Consider the following 10,418-nt stretch of genomic DNA (forward strand, 5'->3'; position numbering starts at 1 on the left):
AATGATATCTTTTGGGCCCCTCGATGATTTAATGTTGACAATCATGTGCAAGGCCTTGCCTGGACTAAATTGTTGTGTTCAATTAGTAGTCTGAATCCAATCATCATATATCCAAAATCGAGAAATAGAATCTTGGGCCATAATATTGATTTGAATCCATGTCTCATGTCCATACGATATCTTGCAGAACTCACTACAAGAAAAAGAACCTTTTACGACGTGCAAACAATGACACTCGGATATGTATGTTACGCAAAAGAGAGTGACGTTAAAAAAGTGTCATCTCTTCAAAAAATTTAAGGATTTAGGCCGCGCATTATTGCGTGCCCTTAACTTAGCTAAAAGGTGCGTCGCCTATGAATGTCGTTTTATATTTTTTTCAAGAAATGCGCTTCTCCTTAGAGGGAAAATGAAATCCCCAAATTTTTTAAACCCTCGCCTTCTTCTCCCTCGTTTCCACCCCCTAATCGAAGCTACCAGTTGAACAACCCCTAATTGACACCACCACCTTCTATTTTCTCCTTCTCCACCAGGTTTTCTCTCATCTCTATCCTCCACCTTCTGGATTGTAAAGGCGTCGTTTTATAATTCTTTTACCAAACGCACATCCATTATCCTCAATTTCATAATATCTCATTCCACCTTACCTCATACTCACCTTTACACAATCGACCGTCACCACCATTCCTACCATCTGCTGCCGCCCTACCATCTCTTCCATCACCACCACTTTCCGACGTGAGAAAAGGTAGCATCACAACGACACCTTAGGCTCCAAAAGAACTCCGATGTGCTATAGGTTCAGAAACATTCTGTTGTACGTTGTTAATCCTTATTTTTATAGATTAAAAAGTTTGAAACTTTGATCAAAACACCCATTGGGTGATTGAAGGTGATACAGCAACAGAAAGACGGAGACTAGAATGGGAGAAAGAGAAATAGAAATCAGGAAATCAACTTTAAGTAGCCACAACTACTTAGTTTTGTTCTCAATTTTTCGTAAACCAATTTTTTTTCAAGTAAGGTTGTCGTTCTTCAAATTACAGTACCTTCTGGTAAGTCTTCTCCTCACTTACTTTTGCAGGACTGGAATTGATTTCTCCAGGACAACAATTACACGCTTGTGCTATAAAAATGGGTGTAAGTCAATATATCTTTGTATCATGTGCACTAATCGATATGTACAACAAGATTCTGGATATAGTGAAGAAGCTTTAGATCTCTACTATGAGATGCAAGATTCTGGTGTTAAAATGGAACACTTCACTTTCTCAATGATAGTAAGAGTGTGTACACGATTAGCTTCATTAGAACACACCAAACAAGCACACACAGGCCTCATCTGCCATGGTTTTGGTCTAGAGATCGTTGCCAACACTGCACTTGTTGACTTCCACAGTAAATGGGGAAGAATCGATGATGCATGCAACGTGTTTGATAAAATGCCTCACAAGAACTTTATATCATGGAACGAGCTAATTATTGGATATTGTAATAAGGGGAGAGGAATTGAAGCTTTAGAGTTATTCAAACAAATGATTACTGAAAACATGATCCCAAATCATGTTACTTTTCTTGCTGTTCTATCTGCTTGTAGCTATTCAAGTTTATCGGATCAAGGGTGGGACATATTTGAATCAATGGGAATAGATTTCAAGGTAAAGCCTAGAGCTATGCATTATGCATGTATGATTGAGTTATTAGGTCGTGAAGGGTTATTAGATGAAGCTTTTTCTTTGATCCAAAATGCTCCATTTAATCCAACAGTAAACATGTGGGCTGCTTTGCTTACAGCTTGTAGGGTCCACAAGAATCTAGAACTTGGAAAGGTTGCAGCTGAAAAAATATATGGTATGCAGCTAGAAAAGCTTAGTAATTATGTTGTTCTTCTAAATATTTACAACAGATGTGGAAAACAAAAATAAGCTGCTTCTATTTTTCAAACTTCAAAAAAGAAAGGTTTGAGGATGTTGCCTGTGTGTAGTTGGATAGATGTGAAGAAACAGCAGCATATACTTGTTTCAGGTGATAAAAAAATCAAAATCCCATGTTCAAATTTTGAATTTTAAGAAATTAATGTTAAAAATTGGAAAATACGGTTATGTTCCAAAGAAAAACTCAGAAAACTAGTGTTTATTTTATTTATTTTTTATTTTTTTATCTTCTATAATCTTTATTCTCATCTTTAATTTTTTATTTTTGTTTACTTGCGAGTTATAAATTGTAACTTGTAATCACAAAAGTTCAGATTTTGAAATAAATAAATTTGTATCCTGTTATTGTTTACTGGTATTGGTATATCCTAATATAAATGATTGTTTGTTGGAATTTAATATATATATATATATATATATATATATATATATATATATATATGGTTTGGTTAAAGTAATGGTGATTTGTTTTATAAATAAGCAGGCGATATGTTCATTGAAGAACAAAATGAACTGGTTGTGTCAGCAGCTGAGATGTTGTATGGCCTGATTCTTGTGCGCTACATATTGACCACCCGTGGAATGTCTGCAATGGTACAAATCTGTTCTCTTTTTCTTGTTTGATAAATTTAAAATTTTTATTATATATATATATATATATATATATATATATATATATATATATATGTGTGTGTGTGTGTGTGTATTGAGATTTGTAGTGTTTAAAACATTGTGTATATATATATATATATATATATATATATATATATATATATATATAGTTGGAAAAGTACAAAAATTACGACTTTGGAAGGTGCCCAAGAGTTTACTATTTTGGACAACCCTGTCTTCCTATTGGCCAATCCAACATACCACGATCCAGCAGTGTCAAAATTTATTGTCCCAAATGTGAAAATATCTATTACCCTCGATCCAAATACCAAGGCAGTATCCTTTATTAATATCTACAAAAGCGAGCATTTGATTATAATATATTTTTCATTGAAAAGAATCTGTTTTTTTTGTATGTTTGTCTTCCTTGAGTTTGATTGCATAATAGATATGGATGGTGCTTATTTTGGAACGACTTTCCCTCACTTGTTCCTGATGAGTTATGGTCACCTGAAGCCACAAAAGGCCATACAGTGCTACAACCCATTGGAAATTATCCCTCACCTTACAAAAGAAATCAAAGGAGAGAGGTTAATGACGTGGCACATGGTGCTGCATTGGCACTAACTAAAGCTTCACAAAGAGGAGGCTCTCCACATGTTTCTCAATCCCCATACCACATGAAGTCCACTCCATTGAAGGGCAGACAAAAAATTGTATGTTTTCTTTTTTTAATTTTTATTTCTTTGTTAGATGCTTTCTTTAATCTTTACATGTTAAATTCCATTTACAGTTGGATATAGTGAGAACAAAGCGTCATGGTAATTTGATTGATGAAGAAATATTTGAGGGTAGTTTGGGAAGTGGAGGAGCTGAAAATGAAGGGTACCAGAAAGGGAGAAAGTTTTATGGGCAAAAAGACGATAATGACCTTAATGATGGTGGAGAAGCGTGTAGTGGCACAGGAGAAGGACTTGTTGTTGGTGTGGCTGGGAAATTTGATGAAAATATTGAGCACTCATCACAGGGTAAAAGAAAAAAGAACAAGAAACTTCTATTTAGAGGTATTCTTGTTAATGTAATCATGTGAAACAATCTTAAATGTTTAATAGAATCACTAATTATTTCACCTAATTTGTTCAGATGAAACTTCTGCATTGGATGCACTACAAACATTGGCTGACTTGTCATTAATGATACAACCATCAAAAGGCGATGGTAAACTTAAACATGATAATAGAATGGAATGACCTATTCCATTCCTTTGTGATGATTCTGATTCAAATTCTGTGTGCAGATTCACCTGTATTAAGCCAGCAACAGGTACAAATGACAACAATGCCCCTGGAACACCTGGTTCTACAAGGAACAGGAGACAGAAAACCAAAGTGTCAGTTGAGAAAGAGAAAGTAGGAAATGAGTTCCCTAGAGATGAATCTTCTAAATCAGGAAAGTCTAAATCAGGAAGGGAAGTAAAAGTTGATTACAAGGCTTTATCTGAAGGAAAACAGAAAAGAGAAAACAAGTCAACATCTTTTGAGGTTTTCATTGAAGAAGGAAAAACCTACAGATAAACTCTTACATTCCATACATTGCTACACCTGATGAGTATTCGGCTTCAAGCTCCACAAACCATGACTTATCACAAATCTCACATGCAATGCTTAAGTGGGTGGGTTCAGGTTCTAACCTTACACAGGTATGTATGCCCTGAAAATTAATGTGAAAAGCTTATCATGGTCTTAAGATTATTATATCGAAAGAAAGAAAAAAAAATTAAATTAGTAGATGTTTTAATGTGGCTTTCCTTTCTGTGTTTTTTTGATTAAATTTTATGAGATCTAAGAAGTTATATGGAAAATGGTTTATCTTTCTATATGTTACACTTGGTAGTAGAATTAATGTAATGTGATGCTCTGGTCTGGTCTGTACAAGCCAAGGTACTTTCATTGTATTCCTATTTGTTTTGTTTTGAATTTTGATTGTCTCCTGCACATAGATGCTTGCTTTATTTTAGTTTATACAAGTTGCATTGCATCAACACAGTTTGTCTGTGCGTGCTCAAACTCATAATAGTACATTACAGTTATCTTTTAATTTTTTATATTTTTTATGTAACTAACTCTTCATAAGTCATTGCAGAAAGCATGAAGAATTTGCTCCTAAATTTCCTGGGAGATGAATCCCTAAGGTCACGAAAACTTGTTTCACCAATCACACAGTTTATGTGTCCTTTTTTTAGTGTTGAACAACATGCATTTAATGTTAAAAAAGTGTTGCATGTATCCCAAATATGTATTGAGCTGCCAACTCTCGCTGATAAAGATAAGGAGGTGAAGTTTCTCTTTTGTGATTCCATTAGATGTTTCTTATCATATACTCATTTAAGTTGTAAGATTAACGGAAAATTTTAGGTTATTAGCACATGGGGAGTGCGTAACAAGATTTTTGCAAAGATAGAAAATTTTGAGGTCGGATGCCCACATTTTTCAAGTTGTATGTTATCAAATTGTCTCTTGTGTCACATTGGGGAGATTACTTTAATGTCACATTGAAATTTCATCGAATAGTATAGTGATAAATAGAAGACATAGCAGTGTACTTTCATCTATTATTTGTATGATATTAAATTTTATGCAATGGATTTTATTTTTTGTATATGGTATTTTATTTTCTATTATGAGACATTAAATACAAATTTAATTTGAAAATTAGTAAAGCCATAAATAATACATTTTTTTAAACATTTAAAATTACGATACGCAAAAATGTGTGTCATCTTCATTTATGACATGGCCTTTTTTGACAGGGGTTTTAATGATACGCATTGCGTATCATTAACACACGCGTCGTAAGGTTACGACACGCGAATGCGTGTCGTCTTCCTTTATGACAGGGCCTTCCTTGATACGCATTGCGCGTCGTAAACGCGCGTCGTAATTGCGCGTCGTAATTGCGCGTCGTAATTGAGCGTCGTAAATGTGCTTCGTCTCTCTTTATAACAGGGCCTTCCTTGACGCGCATTTGCGCGTCGTCTGGGCCTTTTACAACGCGCAATGAGCATCGTAAAAGACTGTTTTTCTAGTAGTGACTAAGGAGTAGTTGATCACTTATCTTAGGGCCAACGTTTGATTTGCATTAGAGTTCAGCAGTGGCTTTGGAAAGCACTCTTTGTTGTTTTGTTCAAGGATATAATTGTATTATCCAAGTGGGAGACTATTAGATTAAGGTGTCTGAGTTCATAACTAAATTGGTATATACTTGTAATTAAAAGCAACTTCCTTTTTAGGTTGCCCTCATAAAGTAGAAACTGATTACAATGACACTTGTAGAGAAAGGAGACAATTTGTTAGTTTATTATATGATTAATAAATTAATTAAAAATTATGTGATTTGTTAATATATTCTACAATTAATATATTAATTAAATATAGAAAAAATTGATTTGTTAGTTTATTATATGATTAATAAATTAATATGAAATCAAGAATTAATATAGAGTTAATAAAAAATTAGTTGGAATTAATATTGGGATAAACTAGAATTAATTAAATGTGCAAGAGCTAAGCTATAAGCGTTCTAAAGTTGAACAAGAGAAGGACTTCATAACCTTCCATATGATGGACAGTTTGGAGAACTTTAGATAAGGTTTCCGGAATGTTCCTGTAGCTGATAGGGATAAGGATTTGAATTGGATTAAAATAATATTATTTTAAATTCAAATCATGGTTTATCCTGGATATCCCCTAGCTATAAATAGGGCCCCTTAGCTTGCAAATTTTTTCATACATTTTGAAGGAGCATAGGAATGAAATTTCTATCTCATCTCCTCTCTCCTCTTGTCTTCTAGTTTCTAGGGTTTGGGGTGTGAACCATTAGAGGCAGCCATATTTTTGGTGTTGTCTTTCTGAAGAAGCAAAGGAAAGGATCAAAATTTTATTTGTTATAATAAATCTAATGGTATGTAAACCCTAATTCATGAATTTTGATTTTCATAGAGTTTCTTTAGGGTTCTTGAAGTTCATAATATGTTGCTATCAGTTAGATAAAACATAGATCCTCTATAGGTTGCATGTGAACTTAAGTGTTAAGATTTTCTGCTTTACATGTTTTTGATAACCTATAAAACCCATCAGCGGCTGGCCCAAGAGTACCAATCGCTTAGAAGGACGATAAAGTTAGTGACTGAGATCACCAAGATGTTCCATGAGAGAGCCTTATTCTGCCCTGAGTACGCATCCTATAAGCAAGTGCGAATGACTTGGAATTTGATCATGCTCATGAGGGATATCAGAGAGTTCATGACGAATACCCAGTACCGAACATTCGTTGAGTTGCAATCCAATTATAGGAGGAGGGAGATTGAGTTGGAGATATAGGTGAGAGAGACTGAGGTGGAGAAATAGAGAAGAGACATGAGGCCAGTTCAGTCGTAGCCAAAGACTAAGCGGTTCAAACTCGCTGATTCGAGATCGGGAGGTCAGAGCAGTCGTGTAACAATCAGTCCTTGCAGGTAAATTTCTTTCCCTATGTAAAATATAAATAGTAAAGTTTTGGCCATTACGTAGGGCGTAACATGGCCTTTTGCACAACACATAGAGGAATGCTTGGAGGCGGGGTTTTAATGACTTATGTAGGGCGTAAGTCTGTGTACGCAGGGCATACGTGGCCAGAGCCCAAACCCTAATTTCGAGGTTTTAATCTACGTTTAAAGGCTTTAACCCCCTTAAGGCCTTGTATTATCACCCTTCACTCCCTTGAAGCAGCCACCTCGAAACCTTAATCTCCATTTGTGAGTTTTGAGCTTGTTTGAATGTTTTGTGTTCATCTTGAAGGAAGGATTTCATTGGGAAGCACTTGCAAAGTGTAACGTCCCAATTTTTAAGTCCAAAATTTTCTTTTTAAATTAACTGATTCATAAAAACATTCATAAGAAAATACTGTGAAATCACATCGTCTCATAAAACAATGTATCATGACTGAAAACCCAAGTCACAAAATAATAACATGTCAGAGTACAATCCCAGAATACCCATAGTGCGGAAAACAAAGAGTGTGGGTATGATGTGCCGCTACCACACCAGCTCCTTCCCCTTCGCCGAAGAGGTACCTGAAACCAAAATTGTAAACTGTAAGCACGAAGCTTAGTGAGTTCCCCCATCGTACCACATACCATACAATCACATAGCATACATACTGTTAGGCCATTCTAGGGTGCCCGACCTACCTGGTACGGCCATTCTGGGGTGCCAACGTACCCGTACGACCATTCTGGGGTGCCAACCTACCCTTGCGTCCATTCTGGGGTACCATCCTACCCGTGTCAAGCCATTCTGGGGTGCTGACCTACCCGTCGGTCTTAACAACCGACCCTCGGGGACTATTCCACCCCCTACTACTACTATTACATATATCATAACATAAACATACTATCAGACATATCTGGGGTGTCGGAACCACCCTTCGGTCCTAACAACCGAACTCGGGGATTATTCCCCTCCTACCACCACTATCACATATAACATATCATGCCAGCATAGAAACATATCATCACATACTATCAGACATATCTAGGGTGTCTGACCTACCCTTCAGTCCTAACAACCGAACTCTACTACTATCACATATAACATATCATGCCAGCATATAACGTCTCAGGTAGTAGTGAACCTAGATGATATCACAAAGACAATCATCTAACATACAACTCCTATCGGTGGGCCGGAATTGTGGCCGTAGACCCACCACTACTGGAAGGTAACTCACCTCGAACAAGTAGCTGCTGATAAATCGTGTGGGAAGTCTCTGTCTGTTGCTGCTCCGGAAATCCTTCGGCTACAAACCCCACAAACACTTAGTCAGAAACTGACATCTACTCTTAGCGTAAAATGACTATTTTACCCCCAATCCAGTCCTAGTGAAAGTCAACTTCAAGTTGACCCGACTCGCCAAGTTGGGCCGTCAACTCGTCGAGTCCCTAACCCTTTACACGTCCTCATCCATGACTCGACTCGTCGAGTTTGGCGATGACTCGACGAGTTCCTCTTCTAAAAGAACATCAAATGAACCTTCATCCAACTCGCTGTGTTGTATGAACAACTCGTCGAGTTCACCTTCATCTGATGAACAAGTCTGACCTCGACTCACCGAGTTGTATGAATACCTCGTCGAGTTCACCTTCAATCTTAAGGAGATTGCCTTGGACTCGCGAGTCTGTTCTAGCACTCGTCGAGTCCCATGAACTCCATGTCTAAAACTAAGTCCAATGCGTTGGGTCACTCTTTCTGTCATGCTACAACCCTTCTAACACCCAACTTAGTTCTTTTGACCCTCAACATATATGGGACTCAAAGCCTTGGACTCGTCGAATCCCAAGAACAGACTCGCCGAGTCGGTAACGTCCACACGCTAAATCCTCGATTTCTGATGTACAACCTTTGATCAAAATATAAATCCAAGTTCCTACAATCGTTCTAGTATGTAAAGCCATAAAGTTTACATGCATGCATGGGACTTTGAGCTCAAAAAGACATAAAATAAGCTCTTATGATGCGTGGGACCTTTCATGGGTGCAAAAGTAGCCCCCAACTGACTTATGACTCCCTTAATGACTTGATTTAGAAGCCCCAACCCCCAACCATGTTTGCAATCATGGTTGGTTATAAAAATGGCTTATAAAAGCCCTAAATCTCCCCAAAAAGGGATCTATCAAATGAAAGAGCAAGGTTATAGCTTTTTACCTTCAATGAACTGTAGAAGGTGCACAAACTCGGGTTCACTTGGTCTTTACTCGCTTCCTCAAGATTTTCTCCTTCCTGCTTAAGACCACAAGCACCACAATCCACCAACAAGGCTTAGATTGCTTCAATAACGGCTTGGCTTTCAATGAGAGGTGTTCTAGGAGCATAAGGGACGTTGTGGCCGGCATAACATTGTTTAAATAGTGTGCAAGCCCTCGGATTAGGGTTTTTGTCCATACAGGGTCTACTCATCGAGTCCGGGACCCGACTCGCCGAGTCCATCACTTAAATCCCGCGTCCCGTCCCGCTTCTACTCGGTGAGTTGGTCCTTCAACTCACCGAGTCCGAGGACAAAAATACAAAATACTTAGATAAAAATAAAAGAAATGCGCAAGAACCAGGTGCTACAAATCTTCCCCACTTATTTTAGACTTCGTCATCGAAGTCTGTTGCTCGCTCCCGAAACAGCTCTGGGTAGTGTTCCATCATCTCGTCCACTGGCTCCCAAGTCCATTCCGAGCCCTTCTGGTGCTGCCATTGAATCTTCATGAGTTCCACTCTCTTGTTCCTCAGATCCTTCGACTTCCGGTCGAGGATCGCCACAGGTCGCTCGATGTAATTTAGGTTGCATTCAACCTGAATGTCCTCGAAGGGTACCACTGCTGAGTCGTCCACTAGGCACTTTCGCAGCTGAGAAACATGGAAAGTGTTGTGTATCTGACTGAGTTCGGCTGGCAGATCCAGCCTATACACCACCTTACCCACCCGGGCTATAACCCTTAACGGTCCAATGTACCTAGGGCCCAACTTGCCCTGTTTCCTGAATCGGATAACGCCCTTCCATGGCGACACCTTCAGGAGAACCATATCCCAACCTAGAATTCCAGGTCTGATCGGCGCTTATCGACATAACTTTTCTGCCGACTCTATGCAGTCTAAAGCCTGCACCGGACCTGCTGAATCCTCTATGTCGTCTTGAGCACTACTTCAGTGCTCCCCATTACCCTCTGGCCAACCTCGCCCCAACATATCGGGGTCCTGTACCTCCTCCCATACATCATCTCGAAGGGAGGGCGGGCGATGCTCGCATGATAACTATTGTTGTAGTAGAACTCTGCCAATGGAAGGTAGG

The 10,418-nt window shown here is 38.2% G+C and overlaps 1 pseudogene; it reads left to right on the forward strand.

Annotated features, from left to right (window-relative positions):
• Positions 1-923: 923 nt before the first annotated feature.
• Positions 924-2,130, forward strand: LOC111888009 (pentatricopeptide repeat-containing protein At5g50390, chloroplastic-like; annotated as a pseudogene).
• The last annotated feature ends 8,288 nt before the right edge of the window (positions 2,131-10,418 follow it).

The sequence above is a fragment of the Lactuca sativa genome, chromosome 1 (genome assembly GCF_002870075.4).
Source record: "Lactuca sativa cultivar Salinas chromosome 1, Lsat_Salinas_v11, whole genome shotgun sequence".
NCBI classification, from domain to species: domain Eukaryota; kingdom Viridiplantae; phylum Streptophyta; class Magnoliopsida; order Asterales; family Asteraceae; genus Lactuca; species Lactuca sativa.